The sequence below is a fragment of the Arachis hypogaea genome, chromosome 1 (genome assembly GCF_003086295.3).
Source record: "Arachis hypogaea cultivar Tifrunner chromosome 1, arahy.Tifrunner.gnm2.J5K5, whole genome shotgun sequence".
In the NCBI taxonomy this organism is placed as follows: domain Eukaryota; kingdom Viridiplantae; phylum Streptophyta; class Magnoliopsida; order Fabales; family Fabaceae; genus Arachis; species Arachis hypogaea.
Window position 1 is genome coordinate 25,062,257 of NC_092036.1, and position 23,381 is coordinate 25,085,637.

Below are 23,381 nucleotides of genomic sequence, written 5' to 3' on the forward strand. Positions count from 1 at the left end.
ACCTTGTGTTTAAAACTCAAGGATCTCCCTCTGTAACCATGGAGAAGAAGCAAGAAAAGCTTCTCTCAATGTAGAGTCAAACAAAGCCCCCACAGTTAAACTCTAAGTTTGGTATTGAACCCCCACATTCAAACTCTAAGTTTGGTGTTGGGAGGTCTAGTGCACGAAAATTGCAATCACACTTTTGCAATCCGCACAACTAACCAGCAAGTGCACTGGGTCGTCCAAGTAATACCTTACGTGAGTAAGGGTCAAATCCCACGGAGATTGTTGGTTTGAAGCAAGCTATGGTTATCTTATTATTCTTAGTCAGGATACCAACAACAGTGTTTTTCAAGTTCAATTGTAAAAAGTGAAAGGGCATAAAATAAATACTTATTGTGCAATAATGGAGAATATGTTGGAGTTTTGAGATGCTTCGTCCTCTGAATTCCTGCAACATAATGCTTTCTCACTTTCATAAATGCAAGGCTCCTTCCATGGCAAGCTGTATGTAGGGCGTCACCATTGTCAATGGCTACTTCACATCCTCTCAGTGAAAATGGTCCAAATGCTCTGTCACAGCATGGCTAATCATCTGTTGGTTCTCGATCATGTCAGAATAAGATCCATTGATCCTTTTGTGTCTGTCACTACGCCCAATAATCGCGAGTTTGAAGCTCGTCACAGCCCTTCAATCCTTGAATCCTACTCGGAATACCACAGACAAGGTTTAGACTTTCCAGATTCTCATGAATGCCGCCATCAATTCTAGCTTATACCACGAAGATTCTGATTAAGAAATCTAAGAGATACTCATTCAATCTGATGTAGAACGGAGGTGGTTGTTAGGCACACGTTCATGGATTGAGGAAGGTGATGAGTGTCACGGATCATCACCTTCTTCATAGTGAAGCGCGAATGAACATTTTAGATAGGAACAAGCATGTTTGAATGGAAAACAGAAATAATTGCATTAATTCATCAAGACGCTGCAGAGCTCCTCACCCCCAACAATGGAGTTTAGAGACTCATGCCGTCAAAGAGTACAAAGTTCAGATCTAAAAATGTCATGAGATATAAAATAAGTCTCTAAAAGTTGTTTAAACAGTAAACTAGTACCCTAGGTTTACAGAAAATGAGTAAACTAAGCTGGATAGTGCAGAAATCCACTTCTGGGGCCCACTTGGTGTGTGCTGGGACTGAGACTTAAGCTTCTCACGTGCCTGGGCTGTTTCTGGAGTTGAACGTCAGGTTGTAACCTGTTTCTGGCGTTGAACTCCAACTTGCAACCTGTTTCTGGCGCTGAACGCCAGACTGCAACATGGAACTGGCGTTGAACGCCAGTTTACGTCATCTATCTTTGCGCAAAGTATAGACTATTATATATTGCTGAAAAGCCCTGGATGTCTACTTTCGAACCCAATTGAGAAAGCGCCAATTGGACTCTTGTAGCTCCAAAAAATTCATTCCGAGTGCAGGGAGGTCAGAATCCAACAGCATTCACAGTCCTTTTTCAGCCTGAATCAGATTTTTGCTCAGCTCCCTCAATTTCAGCCAGAAAATACCAGAAATCATAGAAAAGCACACAAACTCATAGTAAAGTCCAGAAATATGAATTTTGCCTAAAAACTAATAAAAAATACTAAAAAGTAGCTTGAACCTACTAAAAACTACCTAAAAACAATGCCAAAAAGCGTATAAATTATCCGCTCATCACAACACCAAACTTAAATTGTTGCTTGTCCCCAAGCAACTGAGAATCAAATAGGATAAAAAGAATAGAATATACTATAAATTCCAAAATATCAATGAATATTAGTTCTAATTAGATGATCGGGACTTGTAGCTTTTTGATTCTGAACAGTTTTGTCATCTCACTTTATCCCTTGAAGTTTAGAATGATTGGAATCCATAGGAACTCAGAGTTCAGATAGTGTTATTGATTCTCCTAGTTAAGTATGTTAATTCTTGAACACAGCTACTTTTATGAGTCTTGGCTGTGGCCCTAAGCACTTTGTTTTCCAGTATTACCACCGGATACATAGATGCCACAGACACATGACTGGGTGAACCTTTTCAGATTGTGACTCAGCTTTGCTAAAGTCCCCAGTTAGAGGTGTCTAGAGCTCTTAAGCACACTCTTTTTGCTTTGGATCACGACTTTAACCACTCAATCTCAAGCTTTTCACTTGGACCTGCATGCCACAAGCACATGGTTAGGGACAACTTGATTTAGCTGCTTAGGCCTGGATTTTATTTCCTTGGGCCCTCCTATCCATTGATGCTCAAAGCCTTGGATCCTTTTTACCCTTGCCTTTTTGTTTTAAGGGCTATTGGCTTTTCCTGCTTGCTTTTTCTTTTTCTTTCTCTATTTTCTATATATTTTTTTCTTTTTTTTGCCAATTTTTTTTCGCAAGCTTTGTTCTTCACTGCTTTTTCTTGCTTCAAGAATAATTTTTTTTTTATTTTTCAGATCATCAATAACATTTTTCTTTTTCATCATTCTTTCAAGAGCCAAAAATTTTAACATTCATAAACAACAAGATCAAAATTATGCACTGTTCAAGCGTTCATTCAGAAAACAAAAGGTATTGTCACCACATCAATATAATTAAACTAATTTCAAGGATGAATTTGAAACTCATGTACTTCTTGTTCTTTTGTATTAAAATATTTTTCATTTAAGAAAGGTGAAGGATTCATGGAATTATTCATAGCCTTAAGACATAGTTACTAAACACTAATGATCATGTAATAAAGACACAAACATAGACAAACATGAAGCTCAAAAAACCGAAAAACAGAAAAATAAGAGCAAGGAGATTAAGGAATGAGTCCACCTTAGTAAGGGTGGCGTCTTCCTCTTGAAGAACTAATGGTGCTCTTTGAGCTCCTCTGTGTCTCTTCCTTGCCTCTGTTGCTTGATCCCTAGTGATTTTGGTGCTCCTATCCTTAGTTGCTTCCAATAGTTGTGTGGAGGAAAATATATCCCTTGAGGTATCTCAGGGATTTCTTGATGAGGGAATTCCTAATGCTCTTGTTGAAGTCCATGAGTGGGCTCTCTTGATGTGCAGTCAAATGCTCTATTACTGAGCTATGGACCCTTGAGATGAATCTCTCCATCTCCCATGACTCAGAGGTGGAAGCTTCTGTCTTCTGTTTCCTCTTTCTAGAGGTTTCTTTGGTATTAGGTGCCATAAATGGTTATGGAAAAACAAAAAAGCTATGCTTTTGCCACACCAAACTTAGAATATTGCTCACCCTCGAGCAAAATAAGAAGAATAGATGAAGAAGAAGATATGGAGGAGAGGGAAAGGGATGTGTATTCGACTATTTAGGGTGGGTTTGGGTGGGAAAGAGATCTTGAATTTGAAGGTAGGTGGGGATCCTATGGGGTCCACAGCTCCTTAGATGATCCTGTGGGGTCTACAGATCCTGAGGTGTCAAGGATTTACATCCCTGCACCAATGAGGCATGTAAAACACCCTCTGCATGCAATCCTGGCGTTTAACGCCAGATTGATGCTTATTTCTGGCGTTAAACGCCAGCTCTATGCTTGTTTTGGGTGTTCAATGCCAATCTGCAGCAAGTTTCTAGCGTTGAATACCAGCTTTCCTCAGTGTGCAATCCTGGCATTTAGATGCCAAATTGCTGCATGTTTCTGGCATTCAACACCAGATCCATGCTCTGTTCTGGCGTTGAACGCCAGCCAGATGCTCCTTACTGGCATTTAAACACCAATAAGCTCTTCCTCCAAGGTGTGCTGTTTCTTCTGCTATTTTGATTCTATTTTTAATTTTTGTATTTGTTTTGTGACTCCACATGATCATGAACCTTATAAAATATAAAAAAACAATAGAAATAAAAATAGAATTAGATAAATAAGAATTGGGTTGCCTCCCAATAAGCGCTTCTTTATTGTCTTTAGCTGGACTATTACTGAGCTTTAATTAAGTCTCAGTTTTGAGCACTCTTGCTCAAAATTGCCTTCAAGATAATGCTTGACTCTTTGCCCATTAACAATGAACTTTTTGTCAGAGTCACTATCATGAAGCTCTGCAAACCATGGTGCTTCTTGAATGGCAAAAAGTTGCTCATCTGAAAATGTTTCAGAGATCTCAGTAAGAGGGAGGGACGTCCCTTCTACTGGTTTTATTTGGGACAGGTGATATGCTACTTATTTCTCTGTCCCTTTTTTGTCTCTTATTTCTATATCATACTCTTGCAGAAGCAACAACCATCTTATGAGCCTGGGTTTTGAATCCTGCTTTGTGAGTAGATATTTAAGAGCAGCATCGTCTGTGTACACAATCACTTTTGATCCTACTAAATAGGATGTGAACTTGTCAATGGCGTAAACCACTGTAACCAATTCCTTTTCTGTGGTTGTGTAGTTCTTCTGTGCATCATTTAGAACACGGCTGGCATAATAAATGACGTGCAGAAGCTTGTCATGTCTCTGTCCCAACACTGCACCAATGGCATGATCACTGGCATCACACATTAATTCAAATAGTAATGTCCAGTCAGGTGCAGAGATGACTGGTGCTGTGACCAGCTTAGCTTTCAGAGTCTCAAACGCCTGCAGACACTCCTTATCAATGATAAATGGCGTGTCAGTAGCTAGCAGATTACTCAGAGGTTTTGCAATTTTTGAAAAATCTTTTATAAACCTCCTATAAAATCCTGCATGCCCCAGAAAGCTTCTGATTGCCTTAACATTGGCAGGTTGTGGTAATTTTTCAATTACCTCTACCTTGGCTTGATCCACCTCTATTCCCTTGTTCGAAATTTTGTGCCCAAGGAGAATTCCTTCAGTTACCATAAAGTGACATTTCTCCCAGTTTAAAACCAGGTTAGTCTCTTGGCACCTCTTTAGAACAAGTGCTAGATGGTCAAGACAGGAGCTGAATAAGTCTCCAAATACTGAAAAGTCATCCATGAGGACTTCCAGAAATTTTTCCACCATATCAGAGAAAATAGAGAGCATGCACCTTTGAAAGGTTGCAGGTGCATTGCACAGGCCAAATGGACATGTGAATGCTGTTTTCTCTTGATCTTGGGGATCTACTGCAATCTGGTCGTAACCTGAATAGCCATCCAAAAAGCAGTAGTAATTATGACTTGCTAGTCTTTCTAGCATCTGGTCTATGAATGGTAAAGAAAAATGATCCTTTCTGGTGGTTGTATTAAGTCTTCTGTAGTCAATACACATACGCCAACCTGTAACTGTTCTTGTAGGAACCAGTTCATTCTTTTCATTATGAACCACTGTCATGCCTCCCTTTTTGGGGATGACTTGGACAGGGCTTACGCAGGGGCTATCAGAAATAGAATAAATAATCCCAGGCTCAAGTAATTTATTGACCTCCTTCTGCACTACCTCATTCATGGCTGGATTCAACTGCCTCTGTGGTTAAACCACTGGCTTAGCATCACCCTCCAATAGGATCTTGTGCATGTATCTGGCTGTGCTAATGCCCTTAAGATCACTGATGGACCACCCAAGAGCTGTCTTGTGTGTCCTTAGCACTTAAATTAGTGCTTCCTCTTCCTGTGGCTCTAAGGTAGAGCTTATGATTACAGGGAAGGTATCACCTTCTCCCAGAAATGCATATTTCAAGGATGGTGGTAATGGTTTGAGCTCGGGTTTGGGAGGTTTTTCCTCTTCCTGAGGGATTTTCAGAGGTTCTATTATTCTCTCTGGTTACTCCAGATCAGGCTGAGCATCTTTAAAGATATCCTCTAGCTCTGATTCGAGGCTCTCAGTCATATTGACCTCTTTTACCAGAGAGTCAATAATATCAATGCTCATGCAGTCGTCTGGGGTGTCTGGATGCTGCATAGCTTTGACAACATTCAACTTAAACTCATCCTCATTGACTCTCAGGGTGAATTCCCCTTTTTGGACATCAATGAGGGTTCGTCCAGTTGCTAGGAAAGGTCTTCCTAGAATGAGAGTTGCACTTTTGTGCTCCTCCATTTCCAGAACCACAAAGTCAGTGGGAAAGGCAAATGACCCAACCTTGACAATCATGTCTTCAATCACGCCTGATGGGTATTAATGGAGCCATCAGCAAGTTGGAGATATATCCGGGTTGGTTTGACTTCTTCAGTCAAACCAAGCTTTCTAATAATAGATGCAGGTATTAGGTTGATACTTGCCACAAGGTCACATAGAGCTTGCTTGGAACAAGTACCCTCTAATGTGCATGGTATCAGAAAGCTTCCGGGATCTTTAAGTTTTTCTAGGAAGCTTTTCAGAATGACTGCACTGCATTCTTCAGTGAGGAAAACTTTTTCAGTTTCTCTCCAGTCCTTCTTATGACTTAAGATTTCTTTCATGAACATAGCACAAGAAGGTATTTGCTCAAGTGCCTCTGCAAACAGAATCTTTATTTCAAGAGTCCTGAGATAGTCTGCAAAGCGGGCAAATTGCTTATCCTGTTTCGCTTGGCGGAGTTTCTGAGGATAAGGCATTTTAGCTTTGTATTCCTCAACCTTAGTTGCTGCAGGTTTAATACCTACAGATGTGGGTTGAGAAGCCTTTTTAGAGAGGTTGCTATCAGTACTTGTATGTGTCTGATCTCCCACTGGTGTTTGAATGCCAGGGGTGGAAGCTGGAGTGGCGTTAGACGCCAACTCCTTACCTGTTTCTGGCGTCTAAATGCCAGAACTGTGCTTCCTTTGGGCGTTCAACGCCAATTCCTTGCCTATTTTTGGCGTTGAACGCCAGGACTGAGCATGGGTTGGGCGTTCAACGCCAGCTCTCCACTCCTCTTCTGGCGTTTGAGCGATAGAATTATTCCTCTCTGGGCTTTGACTGTCCTCAGAGGGATTTTGGGTAGCAGTTTGTTCATTTCTTGGCTTCCTGCTGCCTTGAAGTGAGGTATTTAATGTTTTCCCACTTCTTAATTGAACTACTTGGCACTCTTCTGTTATTTGTTTTGACAATTGCTGTTCTGTTTGCTTCAACTGTACTTCCATATTCATATTAGCCATTCTTGTTTCTTGTAATATTTCTTTGAATTCGGCTAGCTGTTTTGTTAGAAAATCTATTTGCTAATTAAATTCAGTAGCTTGTTCTGTAGGACTGAGTTCAGCAGTTACTATTTTAGCCTCTTCGTTGATGGAAGGTTCACTGCTTAGGTACAGATGCTGATTTTTAGCAACTGTATCAATAAGCTCTTGAGCTTCTTCTATTGTCTTTTGACGTTAGGATTTTTGCTAGTAAAGAATTTCGTAAAAATATAGTCGCATTGTGAGTATATATTCTAAACTAACAGAAAATCCCTCCGTACAAACGTTTTGGTTGTCACAAGTAAGAAACCCCTTTAAAATTGATAACCGAGTATTTAAACCTCGGGTCGTCTTCTCAAGGAATTGCAGGGAAGTATGATTTATTATTGGTTATGGAAAAACAGTATTTGGGGTTGAAAAAGGGTTTTAAGCAAGAGAAATAGATTGCAAGAATTAATAAATTAATAACTAATAAAACTCTTGGCAATGTATGAAAATTGGAAGTCCTATCCAGTTGTCCTTATCAATTGTGATGAGAATTGGATTTTTCTCCCACTTAGTTAACCTTTACTAAAGCAAAGGAAAGTCAAGTGGACTAATTAGTTTGATCCTCAAGTCCTAGTCAATCCCTGTGGGAAGACTAGCTTTAGAGCGATCTAGATCAATTAGAATCTGCTAATTTCAACCACTGCTGAGTTTGACAACTCAAGAGTTACCAATTAATCAACCAAAGCCAAAAGGGAATAAAATCTACTTGAATGAAAATAATTTGGATAGAGCCCAAGCGTCAATAACATATAAGTCTGAAATACCTCAATTGCATTAATAAAATAAAATCAATCCAAATATAAAGAGTCATAAGCCAAGTAAGCAACATCAATAATCAACAATTAAGAGAAGTCGAAATAAAAAGATATTGAACCTGATATAAAGATGAGATAAAAATATTCCTAAGTTCTAAAAATCCTAATCCTAATCCTAAGAGAGAGGAGGGAACCTCTCTCACTAAAAACTACATCTAAATCCTAAAAATGTGTATTTCTCTCCTCCCCCCTGAATGGGTGGATTCTTCCATTTATAATCCTTCAATCTGTGTTCTCTGGGTTTGGATCTGGGCCAAAAAAAGGCCTAGAAATCGGTGAGGACGACTTCTGCATTCTGCAGATCGCGCACGTCACGTGTCTGCGTGGGTCATGCGGCCGCGTCATCTGGAGTGTTTCCCTTCCACGCGGTTGCGTCAGTCATGCGCCCGCGTCAGTTGTATTTCGCGAGTCACGCGTTCTCCTCATCCATGTGCTCGCGTCGATCCCTTTTTGTGCAAACCACGCGTCTGCGTCGTCCATGCGGACGCGTCACTGCCAGTTTATTCAAAAACTCTATTTTATGCTTTCCTTCCATTTTTGTATGTCTCCTTTCCATCCTTTAAATCATTCATGCCTTAGAAGATTTGAAAATACTTAACACACAAATCACGGCATCGAATGGCCATACAAGGTAATTAAAATTAATATTTTTAAAGCCTAGGAAAAATGTTTTTCACATACATCACATAATAAGAAGGGAAAGTAAAACCATGCAATTTCACATGCATAAGTGGGTGAAGGATTGAATAAATCACTTAAATTCAGCACGAAATATGTCATAAAATATAGGTTTATCAACCTCCCCACACTTAAACAATAGCATGTCCTCATGCTAAATCCAAGAGAAAAGAGTGAAGGTGAAATGGTGGGATCTCATGCAATGCAATCTATCCTAGATGCAACTATCTAAATGAGTCATGCAAATCTAGTTATCATTCACCTATATATAAAGCTTTACATGTAGTTAAATTAATTCACATTCTCAAGGAATTATATACACATAGCCAACCTTAGATAATATTAAAGCATTTTTACAATTGAGATGGGTAAATAATATATTTTTCAAACTTGCAAGGCAATTAACAATAGAAGTAGAGATATATGGTGATGAGCCATTGAACCCTCACTAGATTTTGTGTTTATTCTCTAGTCACTCAGTGTTTATTGGGTTAATCACTCTATTATTCTTTTTATCCTTACTTTCGATAACTTTGTTCTTCACCTAACCAATCAACAATCATATAATATAGAAATACAAAAATCATGAGGTCTTTAATTAAGGTTGTAATGGGGCCAAGGTAAAGGTAAGGGTATATGTATAAGGCTAAGTGAGCTAATTAAGTGAATCCTTGATTAGTCTAAGATCTCACCTAACATACATATTTTGTAAAGCAAAGCTTCTTTACCTATTTTCCCATATTTTTCCCACTTTTTATATTACATGTTCATATTTTAATTTTTTATTTATTTTTATCCCATGTGCATCGCTTTTTGCATTTGGGGAAATTAATTAATTTTTTTATTTTTATTTTTTTTATTTTTTTTGTTTATCCCCTTATTGAAATAATGCACATGGTAATTTAATTATTTTGATTTCACATGAGCATGCTTCCCAAATTTTTACATAACTTGTTTAATTTAATTTCCTACTTTTTCTATCATCCCAGGTTCCCGTAAAATTCCCCATACTTAAATTATACACAATTTCTATCTTAAGCTAACCAAAGATTCAACTTGGCATTTTTATTTTGTTTTTCTGCTTAAGGCTAGTAATGTGGTTGTAAAACAGAAGGGAATTAAAAAGCTCAAGGGAGCTAACAAGGATGGCATAAAAGGTAGGCTCTATTTGGGATAAGTGAGTTGATAATCAAACATGGCCTCAATCCTATCTTGGTATGTATCTATATTCTATAATTGGACATATAGATTAAAACAAAGTAAAGAACACCAGAATAAATAAGAAGAGTGGAACACACAGGAATAAAATACTATGGTTTAAATGTAACCATGCAATTAAGCTCAAAACTCACAGGCTGTGTGTTCTCAAGCTCATAAATCATATATCAGTTATGTATGTCATGCAAGTAGAAATTAAGAGTTTCCATTATTCTCAATGTAAAATACATTGGATGGCTTTAAAGTTTTAGTGTTCCTCCTTGATAAAATGTTGTTAACTAACTAACATGTAATGCTATATATACAAGGTGTGTGGATTGATTCTGTTAAAGTCTCTAGCTTACTTCCTTTTTTTATTTTCAATCAAATCAACTATCATATGCCAAAAAGGGTAAACTATACTAATTAATCCACTTAATAAATAACTAGTAAACTAAGGTGCAAATCAAGCTAAAATATCCAAGATGTACACATATAGCTCAAACTGCATAATGCAAAAAAAATATAATAAAAAAGCAAACAGAGAAAAATGTGCAAAAATACAGAAAATAGATAAAATAAGAAGAGAGTTTGTAGTGGTTCATCAAAATAAATAGATGCCAGAGATGGCAACCTCTCCACACTTAAATAATAGCATCATCCTCGATGCTCACTCAAGCATGGTGTGACGAAGTGTCAGCTCCAGAAGGATGGGCTGCTGGTGTCTCGATGGTAGGCTGAGGATCTGCAGTCGCTGAGAGGATCGGAGGAGTGGTCTGATGCAGAGGGGGCTCTGTCCGTAGAGGAACCTTTGGATCTGTAGTCTGTAGCTGGTGGTGCTCCTCATGATGTGGTGCAGTGTGGCCGGGACCTCTCTGCTCAGCCTGGGTAGGAGCCTCCTCCTCGTGATCGCTCACCTCCTCATCAGATGTGTCAGAGGGAGTGTCGGGCTCGGAGGGAATGTCACCACCAGAGCGGATCATCAGCTTGAGGTGCTCATAGCGTCGCTTATGGCGACGCTCAGACCTCTCAAAAAGTTGCCTGGTGCGACGGTCAGATCGCTCAAACTACTGCTGGTGATGGTGCTCCATCTGATCTAGGCGGTCAAAGAGGCAGTGCACCAAATGGTAGACGGGCTCAAGAGCAGGTGGGGGCGCAGTGGGTGGTGCTTGGCCAGTGGAGGCAGAAGGGGTAGCTGAAGATGTGGCTGCCTCAGTAGTGTCAGTGAGAAATGGAGGGCGGTAGCCGAAAGCCAAGAACTTCTGACTATGCGGGATGATCTTTCGGCACTCTGCTGCGGGGGCCTTTCATCAACAGCCTCCCAAGGGACCTCAGCTTGGCGACCCAACTGAGTAATCAGGTAAGGAAAAGAGAGGGTGCCTTTAATATGGACCCTGGCCATGTAATGCCGAATGAAGCGAGGTAGATAAAGGTCCTTACCCGTCATCACATACCAGATGAAGGTAATCATGGCAGCTGGCACCTCCGTCTCATGAGTACTCGGCCTCACATAGTTGCTCAGAATCTGTTGCCATAGCCGAGCCTCGTCATTCAGATATATAAGCCTGATTCCTATGGGTACCAATGTGCTAGTTCCCATGACCCAAGAAACAGTAGGATCAAGAGTGATATCCTTCATTACTGCATCCCAATCAAACCTCATAAATCTCATATCTTCCTTAGCTTTCTGATAACCATCTGGTTGATCGGATTTATGTGGAAGATAGAGGATTTCTTCAATTGCTTTCTCAGTAACCAGAATCTGTTTACCTCTAAGCTGCACTGCATCCAGGGAAGAGTGAAAGTAGTTACAGTAGAATTCTCCAACCCAGGATGAGTTGATCTCAGTTAGGTTCCTTTCCAGGAAGAACCAGCCTCTCTGTTTGATCTATTCTGAGGTGTACTGCTGGAGTTCTTCTGGAGTTTTGAGGGTCCTTTCCATGTGTAGGTTCCTAGCGGTGGCAAAGGTTGGGTATTTCAGCTCACAGTATCTATTTGCAAATTTTACCGGGTCAGCTGAAGGTACCAATTGATCAGCCTTTTCCTCAGAGGTAAAGTTCTTCTCCCGCCAGGAATCATCATGTAAGATGCCAAGGATGGAACCAGATGATTCTCCTCTTTTCCGTTTGCCAGTGGTGACTTTGCCCTTTCCCCTGCCTTGAGATTCAGACATCCAGTATTCTCTTGCTTAAAATTGATAACCGAGTATTTAAACCTCGGGTCGTCTTCTCAAGGAATTGCAGGGAAGTATGATTTATTATTGGTTATGGAAAAACAGTATTTGGGGTTAAAAAAGGGTTTTAAGCAAGAGAAATAGATTGCAAGAATTAATAAATTAATAACTAATAAAACTCTTGGCAATGTATGAAAACTGGAAGTCCTATCCAGTTATCCTTATCAATTGTGATGAGAATTGGATTTTTCTCCCACTTAGTTAACCTTTACTAAAGCAAAGGAAAGTCAAGTGGACTAATTAGTTTGATCCTCAAGTCCTAGTCAATCCCTGTGGGAAGACTAGCTTTAGAGCGATCTAGATCAATTAGAATCTGCCAATTTCAACCACTGCTGAGTTTGACAACTCAAGAGTTACCAATTAATCAACCAAAGCCAAAAGGGAATAAAATCTACTTGAATGAAAAGAATTTGGATAGAGCCCAAGCATCAATAACATATAAGTCTGAAATACCTCAATTGCATTAATAAAGTAAAATCAATTCAAATATGAAGAGTCATAAGCCAAATAAGCAACATCAATAATCAACAATTAAGAGAAGTCGAAATAAAAAGATATTGAACCTGATATAAAGATGAGATAAAAATATTCCTAAGTTCTAAAAATCCTAATCCTAATCCTAAGAGAGAGGAGGGAACCTCTCTCACTAAAAACTACATCTAAATCCTAAAAATGTGTATTTCTTTCCTCCCCCCTGAATGGGTGGATTCTTCCATTTATAATCCTTCAATCTGTGTTCTCTGGGTTTGGATTTGGGCCAAAAAAAGGCCCAGAAATCGCTGAGGACGACTTTTGCAAATTCTGCAGATCGCGCACGTCACGCGTTTGCGTGGGTCACGCGGCCGCGTCATCTGGAGTGTTTCCCTTCCATGCGGTTGTGTCAGTCATGCGCCCGCGTCAGTTGTATTTTGCAAGTCACGTGTTTGCCTCATCCATGCGCTCGCGTCAATCCCTTTTTGTGCGAACCACGCGTCCGCGTCGTCCATGCAGACGCGTCACTGCCAGTTTCTTCAAAAACTCCATTTTATGCTTTCCTTCCATTTTTGTATGTCTCCTTTCCATCCTTTAAATCATTCTTGCCTTAGAAGATCTAAAAATACTTAACACACAAATCACGGCATCAAATGGCCATACAAGGTAATTAAAATTAATATTTTTAAAGCATAGGAAATATGTTTTTTACATACATCACATAATAAGAAGGGAAAGTAAAACCATGCAATTTCACATGCATAAGTGGGTGAAGGATTGAATAAATCACTTAAATTCAGCACAAAATATGTCATAAAATATGGGTTTGTCATCTTTCTCATGTGTACAGATCCACCAGCTGAGTGGTCTAGAGAAGTCTGAGCTCTCTCTGTAAGCCCATAATAGAAGATGTCTAACTGCACCCACTCTGAAAACATTTTAGAGGGGCATTTTCTCGGCATCTCTTTGTATCTCTCCCAGGCATCATAAAGGGATTCATTATCTCTTTGTTTGAAGCCTTGGATGCTCAGCCTTAGCTGTGTCATCCATTTTGGAGGAAAATAGTGATTCAGGAATTTTTCTGACAGCTATTTCCATGTCTTTATGCTGTCTTAGGTTGGTTATTTAACCACCTCTTAGCTTGGTCTATTACAGCAAATGGAAACAGTAACAATCTGTAGACATCCTGATCTACTTCCTTATCATGTACTGTGTTAGTAATTTGTAAAAACTGTGCCAGAAACTCTGTAGGTTCTTCTTGTAGAAGACTAGAATACTGGCAACTTTGCTGCACCATGATAATGAGCTGAGGGTTCAACTCAAAACTACTAACTCCAATGGAGGGTATACATATACTACTCCCATATGAAGCAGTAGTGGGGTTAGCATATGACCCCAGAGTCCTTCTGGACTGTTCATTTCCACTTAAGTCCATAATGGAGAAAGGGAGATGATGTGAATTTATTTTATTTATTTTATTATGTATAAAAATTTTGAAATAATAAAATAAAATAAAATAAAATAAAGACAACAATAAAATTAAAAATAAAAAAATAAAAATAAAATAAAAAAGAATTTAAAAATATTTTATGAAGATTTTCGAAAAAGTGAGGAGAGAGAAAGTGGTTATGATATTTTCGAAATACATATAATTTTTTTAAAATCTTAAAAGGATAAGATTTGAAAAATTTTGAAATTGAAATCTGAATTTTTATATAAAAAAATTCGAAAATATGGCTTAAAAATAGTTAGAAAAGATATTCTTTTGAATTTTGAATTTTATGATGAAAGAGAAAAACACACAAAAGACACAAGACTTAAAAATTTTTAGATCTAATGCTCCTTTTTTTCGAAAATTTTGGAGGGAACACACCAAGGAACACCAAACTTAAAAATTTTAAGATCAAAACACAAGAAAGACTCAAGAACACCTTGAAGAATCACAAGAACAACAAGAACAAAAGAAAGAACACCAAACTTAAAATTTTTAGAAAACCAAAATAAATTTTCGCAAATTAAAGAAAATTAACAAGAAAACACCAAACTTAAAGTTTGGCACAAGATTCAATCAAAGAAAAATTATTTTTGAAAAAGATTTTAAAAAGAAGATACCCGATTACCAAGAACATAAACCAACGCTCTAGCCAATTGAGCTATAAATGTAACGTGTTTTAAAGAGGTATTTTTAATAAATGAAAATAAAATTTTTTGAAAATTAATATTTTGAACTTGCGCAAGGAAAACACGAAAAATACACAAAATAGGAAAAACCAAAGATCAAACAAGAAAATTTGACAAGAACAATTTGAAGATCAAGGAAAAATAAAGAACATGCAATTCGAAAATTGAAAGATAAAGAAAAGCATGCAATTGACACCAAACTTAAAACATGACACTAAACTCACAGAAAAACTAAAAATTAATAAAAAAAATAATATTTTTTTGAAAAAAAAATTATTTATTTTTATTTTTTTAGAAGGGATATTAAAAGATGCAATTCTGGTGAAAAAGATAAATTTTTCCTAATCTAAGCAACAAGATTCACCGTCAGTTGTCCAAACTCAAACAATCCCCGGCAACGGCGCCAAAAACTTGGTGCACAAAAATTGCAATCACACTTTTGTAATCCGCACATCTAACCAGCAAGTGCACTGGGTCGTCCAAGTAATACCTTACGTGAGTAAGGGTCGAATCCCACGGAGATTATTGGTTTGAAGCTAGCTTTGGTTATCTTATTATTCTTAGTCAGGATACCAACAACAGTGTTTTTCAAGTTCAATTGTAAAAAGTGAAAGGGCATAAAATAAATACTTATTGTGCAATTTTGGAGAATATGTTGGAGTTTTGGAGATGCTTTGTCTTCTGAATTCCTGCAACATAATGCTTTCTCACTTTCATAAATGCAAGGCTCCTTCCATGGCAAGCTGTATGTAGGGCGTCACCATTGTCAATGGCTACTTCCCATCCTCTCGGTGAAAATGGTCCAAATTCTCTGTCACAGCACCACTAATCATCTGTTGGTTCTCGATCATGTCGGAATAGGATCCATTGATCCTTTTGCGTATGTCACTACGCCCAACAATCGCGAGTTTGAAGCTCGTCACAACCCTTCAATCCTTGAATCCTACTCGGAATACCACAGACAAGGTTTAGACTTTCTGGATTTTCATGAATGCCGCCATCAATTCTAGCTTATACTACGAAGATTCTGATTAAGAAATCTAAGAGATACTCATTCAATCTGATGTAGAACGGAGGTGGTTGTTAGGTACACGTTCATGGATTGAGGAAGGTGATGAGTGTCACGGATCATCACCTTCTTCATAGTGAAGCGCGAATGAACGTCTTAGATAGGAACAAGCATGTTTGAATGGAAAACAGAAATAATTGCATTAATTCATCAAGATGCTGCAGAGCTCCTCACCCCCAACAATGGAGTTTAAAGACTCATGCCGTCAAAGAGTACAAAGTTCAGATCTAAAAATGTCATGAGATATAAAATAAGTCTCTAAAAGTTGTTTAAACAGTAAACTAGTACCCTAGATTTATAGAAAATGAGTAAACTAAGCTGGATAGTGCAGAAATCCACTTCTGGGGCCCACTTGGTGTGTGCTGGGACTGAGACTTAAGCTTCTCACATGCCTGGGCTGTTTCTGGAGTTGAACGCCAGGTTGTAACCTGTTTCTGGTGTTGAACTCCAACTTGCAACCTGTTTCTGGCGCTGAACGCCAGACTAAACATGGAACTGGCGTTGAACGCCAGTTTACGTCATCTATCTTTGCGCAAAGTATGGACTATTATATATTGCTGGAAAGCCCTTGATGTCTACTTTCAAACCCAATTGAGAACGCGCAAATTGGACTCTTGTAGCTCCAAAAAATCCATTCCGAGTGCAGGGAGGTCAGAATCCAATAGCATTCGCAGTCCTTTTTCAGCCTGAATCAGATTTTTGCTTAGCTCCCTCAATTTCAGCCAGAAAATACCTAAAATCACAGAAAAACACACAAACTCATAGTAAAGTCCAGAAATATGAATTTTTCCTAAAAACTAATAAAAATATACTAAAAAGTAGCTAGAACCTACTAAAAACTACCTAAAAACAATGCCAAGAAGCGTATAAATTATCCGCTCATCAAGGTCCCAACAATGCTCTGAACAGAGCTCACTGTCAATCTATTGACATTAAAGAAGCGCTTATTGGGAGGCAACCCAATTTTATTTATCTATGTTATTTTCCCTTTTTAGGTTGATGATCATGTGAAGTTACAAAAACAACTGCAAAAATTAAAGAAAAATAAAAAATAGCATTAAAAATAGCACACCCTGGAGGAGCAACTTACTGGCGATTAGGTAGCAGAATGGGCGTTTAACGCCCAATCTAGCACCATTCTGGGCATTAAATGCCAGAAACAAGCACTAAACTGGCGTTAAACGCCAGAAACAGGCTACAATCTGGCGTTAAACACCAGAAACAGGTTGCAGCCTGGCGTTTAACGCCAGAAAAGGAATAAAAGCTGGCATTTAACGCCAAAAACAAGTAGCAATCTGGCGTTAAACGTTAGGATTTCACAGTAAGGGCGTTTTGCACTCCTAAAAGGAGCAGGGATGAAATCCTTGACCCCTCAGGATCTGTGGACCCCACAGGATCCCCACCTATCCTCCCACAACACTCTTCCCCAAATACCCCTCACCAATCAACTCATTCACTCTTCCCCATCACCTCTTCACCAATTGCCTCCATATCTCTTCACCAAAAACCCCACCTACCTCACTTTCAAATTCAAACACTCTTTTCTCCCAAACCCAACCCTAATGACCAAATTCTAACACTCCCCTTACCCCTATATAAACCCCTCACTACTCCTTCATATTCACACAACACAAGCACCTTTCCCCCCTCTTGGCCGAACCACCTATAACCCTCCATCTCCTCCATTTTCTTCTTCTTCCCCTTCTTTCTTTCTTCTTTTGCTCGAGGACAAGCAAACCTTTTAAGTTTGGTGTGGTAAAAGCATTGCTTTTTATTTTTCCATAACCATTTATGACACCTAAGGCCGGAGAAACCTTTAGAAAGAGGAAAGGGAAGGCAAAAGCTTCCACTTCTGAGTCATGGGAGATGGAGAGATTTATCTCAAAGGTCCATCAAGATCACTTCTATGAAGTTGTGGCCAAGAAGAAGGTGATCCACGAGGTCCCTTTCATGCTCAAGAAAAATGAGTATCCAGAGATCCGACATGAAATCCGAAGAAGAGGTTGGGAAGTTCTCACCAACCCCATTCAACAAGTCGGGATCTTAATGGTTTAAGAGTTCTATGCTAATGCATGGATCACTAGGAACTATGATCAAAGTATGAACCCGAATCCAAATAATTGGCTTACAATGGTTCGGAGGAAATACTTAGATTTAAGTCCAGAAAATGTAAGGTTGGCGTTCCACTTGCCAATGATGCAAGAAAACACACGCCCCTACACTAGAAGGGTCAACTTTGATCAAAGGTTAGACCATGTCCTCATGGACATATGTGTGGAAGGAGCTCAATGGAAAAGAGACTCAAGAGGCAATCCGGTTCAATTAAGAAGACCGGACCTTAAGCCTGTGGCTAGAGGATGGTTGGAGTTCATCCAATGCTCCATCATTCCTACTAGCAACTGATCTGAAGTGACTGTAGATCGGGCCATCATGATCCATAGTATCATGATTGGGGAGGAAGTGGAAGTTCATGAGATCATACCTCTAGAACTCTGCAAGGTGGCTGACAAGTCATCCACCTTAGCAAGGTTAGCCTTTCCTCATCTCATTTGTCACCTATGCAATTTGGCTGGGATTGACATAGAAGGAGACATCCTCATTGAAGAGGACAAGCCCATCACTAAGAAAAGGATGGAGCAAACAAGAGAGCTTATTCGTGGACCTCAACAAGAGCATGAGGAGGATCCTCATCAAGAAATCCCTGAGATGCCTCAAGGGATGCAATTTCCTCCAAACAACTATTGGGAGCAACTCAACACCTCGTTGGAAGGCTTGAGTTACAACATGGACCAACTAAGGGTGGAGCACCAAGAGCACTCCATCATTCTCCATGAGATTAGAGAAGATCAAAGAGCTCTGAGGGAGGAGCAACAAAGGCAAGGAAGAGACATAGAGAAGCTTAGGCGTTCCATTGGTTCTTCAAGAGGAAGACGCCACCCTCACTAAAGTGGACTCATTCCTTAATCTCTTTGTCTATCTATTTTTCTGTTAATGATTTTAATGCTTATTGTGTCATCTATGTTTGTGTCTTCATTACATGATCATTAGTGTCTAGTGTCTATGTCTTAAGGCCATGAATAATTCCATGAATCCTTCACTTCTCTTGAATGAAAAATGTGCCTATTTACAAAAGAACAAGAAGTACTTGGATTTCAAATTTTATCTTGAAATTAGTTTAATTATTTTGATGTGGTGGCAATACTTTTTGTTTTCTGAATGAATGCTTGAACAATGCATATTTTTTATCTTGTTATTTATGAATGTTAAAATTGTTGGCTCTTGAAAGAATGATGAACAAATAGAAATGTTATTCATAATCTGAAAAATCATGAAATTGATTCTTGAAGCAAGAAAAAGCAGTGAAAAAATAGCGAAAAAAAGTGGCGAAAAAAAAGAAAAAAAAGAAGCAAGCAGAAAAAGCCAATAGCCCTTTAAACCAAAAGGCAAGGGTAAAAAAGATCCAAGGTTTTGAGCATTAATGGATAGGAGGGCCCAAGGAAATAAAACCCAGGCCTAAGCGGCTAAATCAAGTTGTCCCTAACCATGTGCTTGTGTCATGAAGGTCCAAGTGAAAAGCTTGAGACTGAGTGGTTAAAGTCGTGATCCAAACCAAAAGAGTGTGCTTAAGAACTCTGGACACCTCTAACTGGGGACTTTAGCAAAGCTGAGTCACAATCTGAAAGGTTCACCAGTTATGTGTCTGTGGCATTTCTGTATCCGGTGGTAATACTGGAAAACAAAGTGCTTAGGGTCACGACCAAGACTCATAAAGTAGCTGTGTTCAAGAATCAACATATTGAACTAGGAGAATCAATAACACTATCTAAAATTCTGAGTTCCTATAGATGCCAATCATTCTGAATTTCAAAGGATAAAGTGAGATGCCAAAACTGTTAAGAAGCAAAAAGCTACTAGCCCCGCTCATCTAATTGGGACTAAGTTTCATTGATATTGTGAGATTCATTGTTTGTTCTCTTCTTTTTATCCTATTTGATTTTCAGTTACCTGGGGACAAGCAACAATTTATGTTTGGTGTTGTGATGAGCGGATAATTTATATGCTTTTTGGGATTGTTTTTACATAGTTTCTAGTATAATTTAGTTAGTTTTTAGTATGTTTTTATTAGTTTTAAAGCAAAATTCACATTTCTGGACTTTACTATGAGTTTGTGTATTTTTTTGTGATTTCAAGTATTTTCTGGCTGAAATTGAGGGATCTGAGCAAAAATCTAATTCAGAGGCTGACAAAGGACTGTAGATGCTGTTGGTTTCTAACCTCCCTGCACTCGAAATGGAATTTTTGGAGCTACAAGAGTCCAAATGGCGCGCTTTCAATTTCTTTGTAAAGTAGACATCTAGGGCTTTCCATCAATATATAATAGTGCATACTTTTTCCGCGTTTAGATGACACAAACTGGCGTTTAATGCCAGCTTTCTGCCCTATTCTGGCGTGAAACGCCAGAAACAAGTCGCATGTAGAGTTAAACGCTAGAAACAAGTTACAAACTGACGTTTAACTCCAAGGAAGACCTCTACACGTGAAAGCTTCAATGCTCAGCCCAAGCACACACCAAGTGGGCCTGGAAGTGGATTTCTGCATCATTTATTTATTTCTGTAAACCCTAGTAACTAGTTTTGTATAAATAGAACATTTTACTATTGTATTAAGGATCTTTGATCGGTTTTATGCTATCTTAGACATTGGGGGCTGACCTCACGGCCATGCCTGGACCTTCATCACTTATGTATTTTCAACGGTGGAGTTTCTACACACCATAGATTAAGGTGTGGAGCTCTACTGTTCCTCGAGTATTAATGCAATTACTACTATTTTCTATTCAATTCAAGCTTATTCTTGTTCTAAGATATCCAATCGCACACAAGAACATGATGAATGTGATGATTATATGACACTGATCACCATTCTTACTTATGAACGCATGCCTGACAAACACTTCCGTTCTACATGAAAACAAGCTTGAATGCATATCTCTTAGCCTTCTGGTTCACGATCAGAGTCTTCGTGGTATAAGCTAGAATTAATTGGAAGCATTCTTGAGATCCGAAAAGTCTAAACCTTGTCTGTGGTATTCTAAGTAGGATTTGGGATGGGATGACTGTGACAAGCTTCAAACTCGCAAGTGTTGGGCATAGTGACAGACGCAAAAGGATCAATGGATCTTATTCCAACATGAGGGAGAACCGACAGATGATTAGCCGTGCGGTGACAGCGCATTTGGACCATTTTCACTGAGAGGACGGACGGGGAGCCATTGGCAACGGTGATCCCCCAACATACAGCTTGCAATAGAAAGGAGTATGAAAGTTTGGATGAAGGCAGTAGGAAAGCAAAGATTTAGAAGGGATAACACATCTCCATACGCTTATCTGAAATTCCCACCAATGAATTAGATAATTATCTCTATATTTATTTTATGTTTATTTATCTTTTAATTATCAAAGCTTCATAACCATTTGAATCTGCCTGACTGAGATTTACAAGATGACCATAGCTTGCTTCAAGCCGACAATCTCCATGAGATCGACCCTTACTCGCGTAAGGTTTATTACTTGGATGACCCAGTGCACTTGCTGGTTAGTTGTGCGAAGTTGTGAAAAATAGTTGAGATTACAATTGTGCGTACCAAGTTGTTGGCGCCATTGAGATCACAATTTCATGCACCAATGACCCCTATAATCAACTACCTCAAGTCCGAAATACTTCCCACAGAAAAGAAAGATGCACAAAGGCTCATACGGGAAGCACAATATTACACTCTGGTACATGACGTCATGTACAGAAGATGGATTTCAACACCCCTCCTAAAGTGCGCCCCGTCTTCTGCCACATGGAGGTCCTGGAAGACGTTCACAGTGGTATATGTGGTAACCACCTCGGAGCACGGGCACTATCTAAAAAGGTACTTCAAGCCGGCTTCTACTAGCCAACCCTACAGAAGGGAGCGGCCAAGTTTGTTAAAGCATGCCCTCCATGCCAAAAGCATGCCAAGTTCCACATCTCTCCACCCGAAAAGCTCATTTGTGTCACGTCACCCTAGCCGTTCACAAAGTGAGGGCTCGACCTCCTCGGACCATTCTCCCAGGGATCAAGGCAAGTCAAATTCCCCATCATAGGAATAGAATACTTCACAAAGTGGATTAAGGCAGAGCCATTGGCCAACGCCACGGCCCAGAGAAGTCAGAAGTTCCTATACATAAATATTGTCATAAGGTTTAGGGTTCCCTACTCCATCACCACGGACAATGGGATTCAGTTCACTGATACGGGCTTCAAGAACCTGGTAGCTAATCTAAGAATCAAGCACAAGTTCACTTCAGTGGAACACCCACAAGCCAACGGACAAGCGGAGGAAACAAAAAAGTCATATTGGCCAGTTCAAAACATGGATTACAGGATGCAAAAGGAGCCTGAGCCGAAGAGCTCCCCCAAGTCCTATGGGCGTACCAGACAACACCGCACTCCACCACGGGTGAATCCCCCTTTCAACTTGCTTACAGAATGGAGGCAATGATCCCCATAGAAGTAGATGAATGATACCCTAGGGTGATCTTCTAAAATGAGGACACAAACTCCTAAGCACAGAAGGAAGAACTCGACCTGCTTCCAGAAGTCCGAGAAAGAGCTCGGATCAAAGAGGAAGCCCTGAAGCGTTGAATGGCCTCAAGGTACAACCGGAAGATAGTCCAATGAAGCTTTGCCACCAACGACCTCATCCTAATCCGAAATGACATCGGAACCGGTAGGTCGAGAGAAGGAAAGCTAGCTGCCAACTCTAATGGACCATACCGGGTTGCAGAGGTACTAGGAAAAGGTTACTATAGGGTGGCCGACCTCCAAGGGCAGGAGCTCTCGAGGTCCTGGCACGCCTGTAACCTGAGAAGGTATTATAGCTAAAAAAGGTCTTGAGCCAAGGTGTACTTTTTTTCCAGCGAAGGGTTTTTTAATGAAGCACCAAGTCAAGACTTGAAGGCGGCCCGACTTGCAGGGTAACCACCCATATGTATATAACCTTATTTAAATTTTTACTTTGATTCATTGCATTTTACTCTAATAAAAATAGAGATTCCTTAAAAAGTATCCTACCAAAGGCACATTAATTTATGCTCGAAAAAACTCAAAATTCACCACTCGATCGGGAAAGGTCGGCAAAGTGAAGCGACGAGGTCCAAATTAATGTGAAAAGTTATAAAAAGCAACTCGTATAAAGTGATCTGACGAGGTCAGATAAAAAATAGAGCTGCAAAAATAACTTGAAAAGGCCCGACAGAGAAGTGGAACCATCAAAAGGATCACTAAAAAGGGATCGACGCTTTCCGAACCACGCGAAGGTCGGAAAAGGTTGAAAAAGCTAGTGCCAAAGGTTGCTAAGCTAAAAGGTAGAAGTTCGAAAGGGACAATACTTAAGATGCAAGGGTAATCACAAGCCCAACCAAGGCTTAAAAGTCGTCCAAATAACAACCAAAAGGTAAAAGTTCAGAACAGAACGCTATCTAGAAAGTTTATTAGAACTTTGCTAAGGGCCCGAAATGCCAATACTAAACTGTAAGGATGAACTTGCCAAAAGCAGAATAAAATAACTCGGAAAAAGTTGCCAACACAACTAAAAGAAGCACAAACCAATAAACAAAGGTAGAAGTTCGCGAAAGAACACTACCTCAAGGTCATT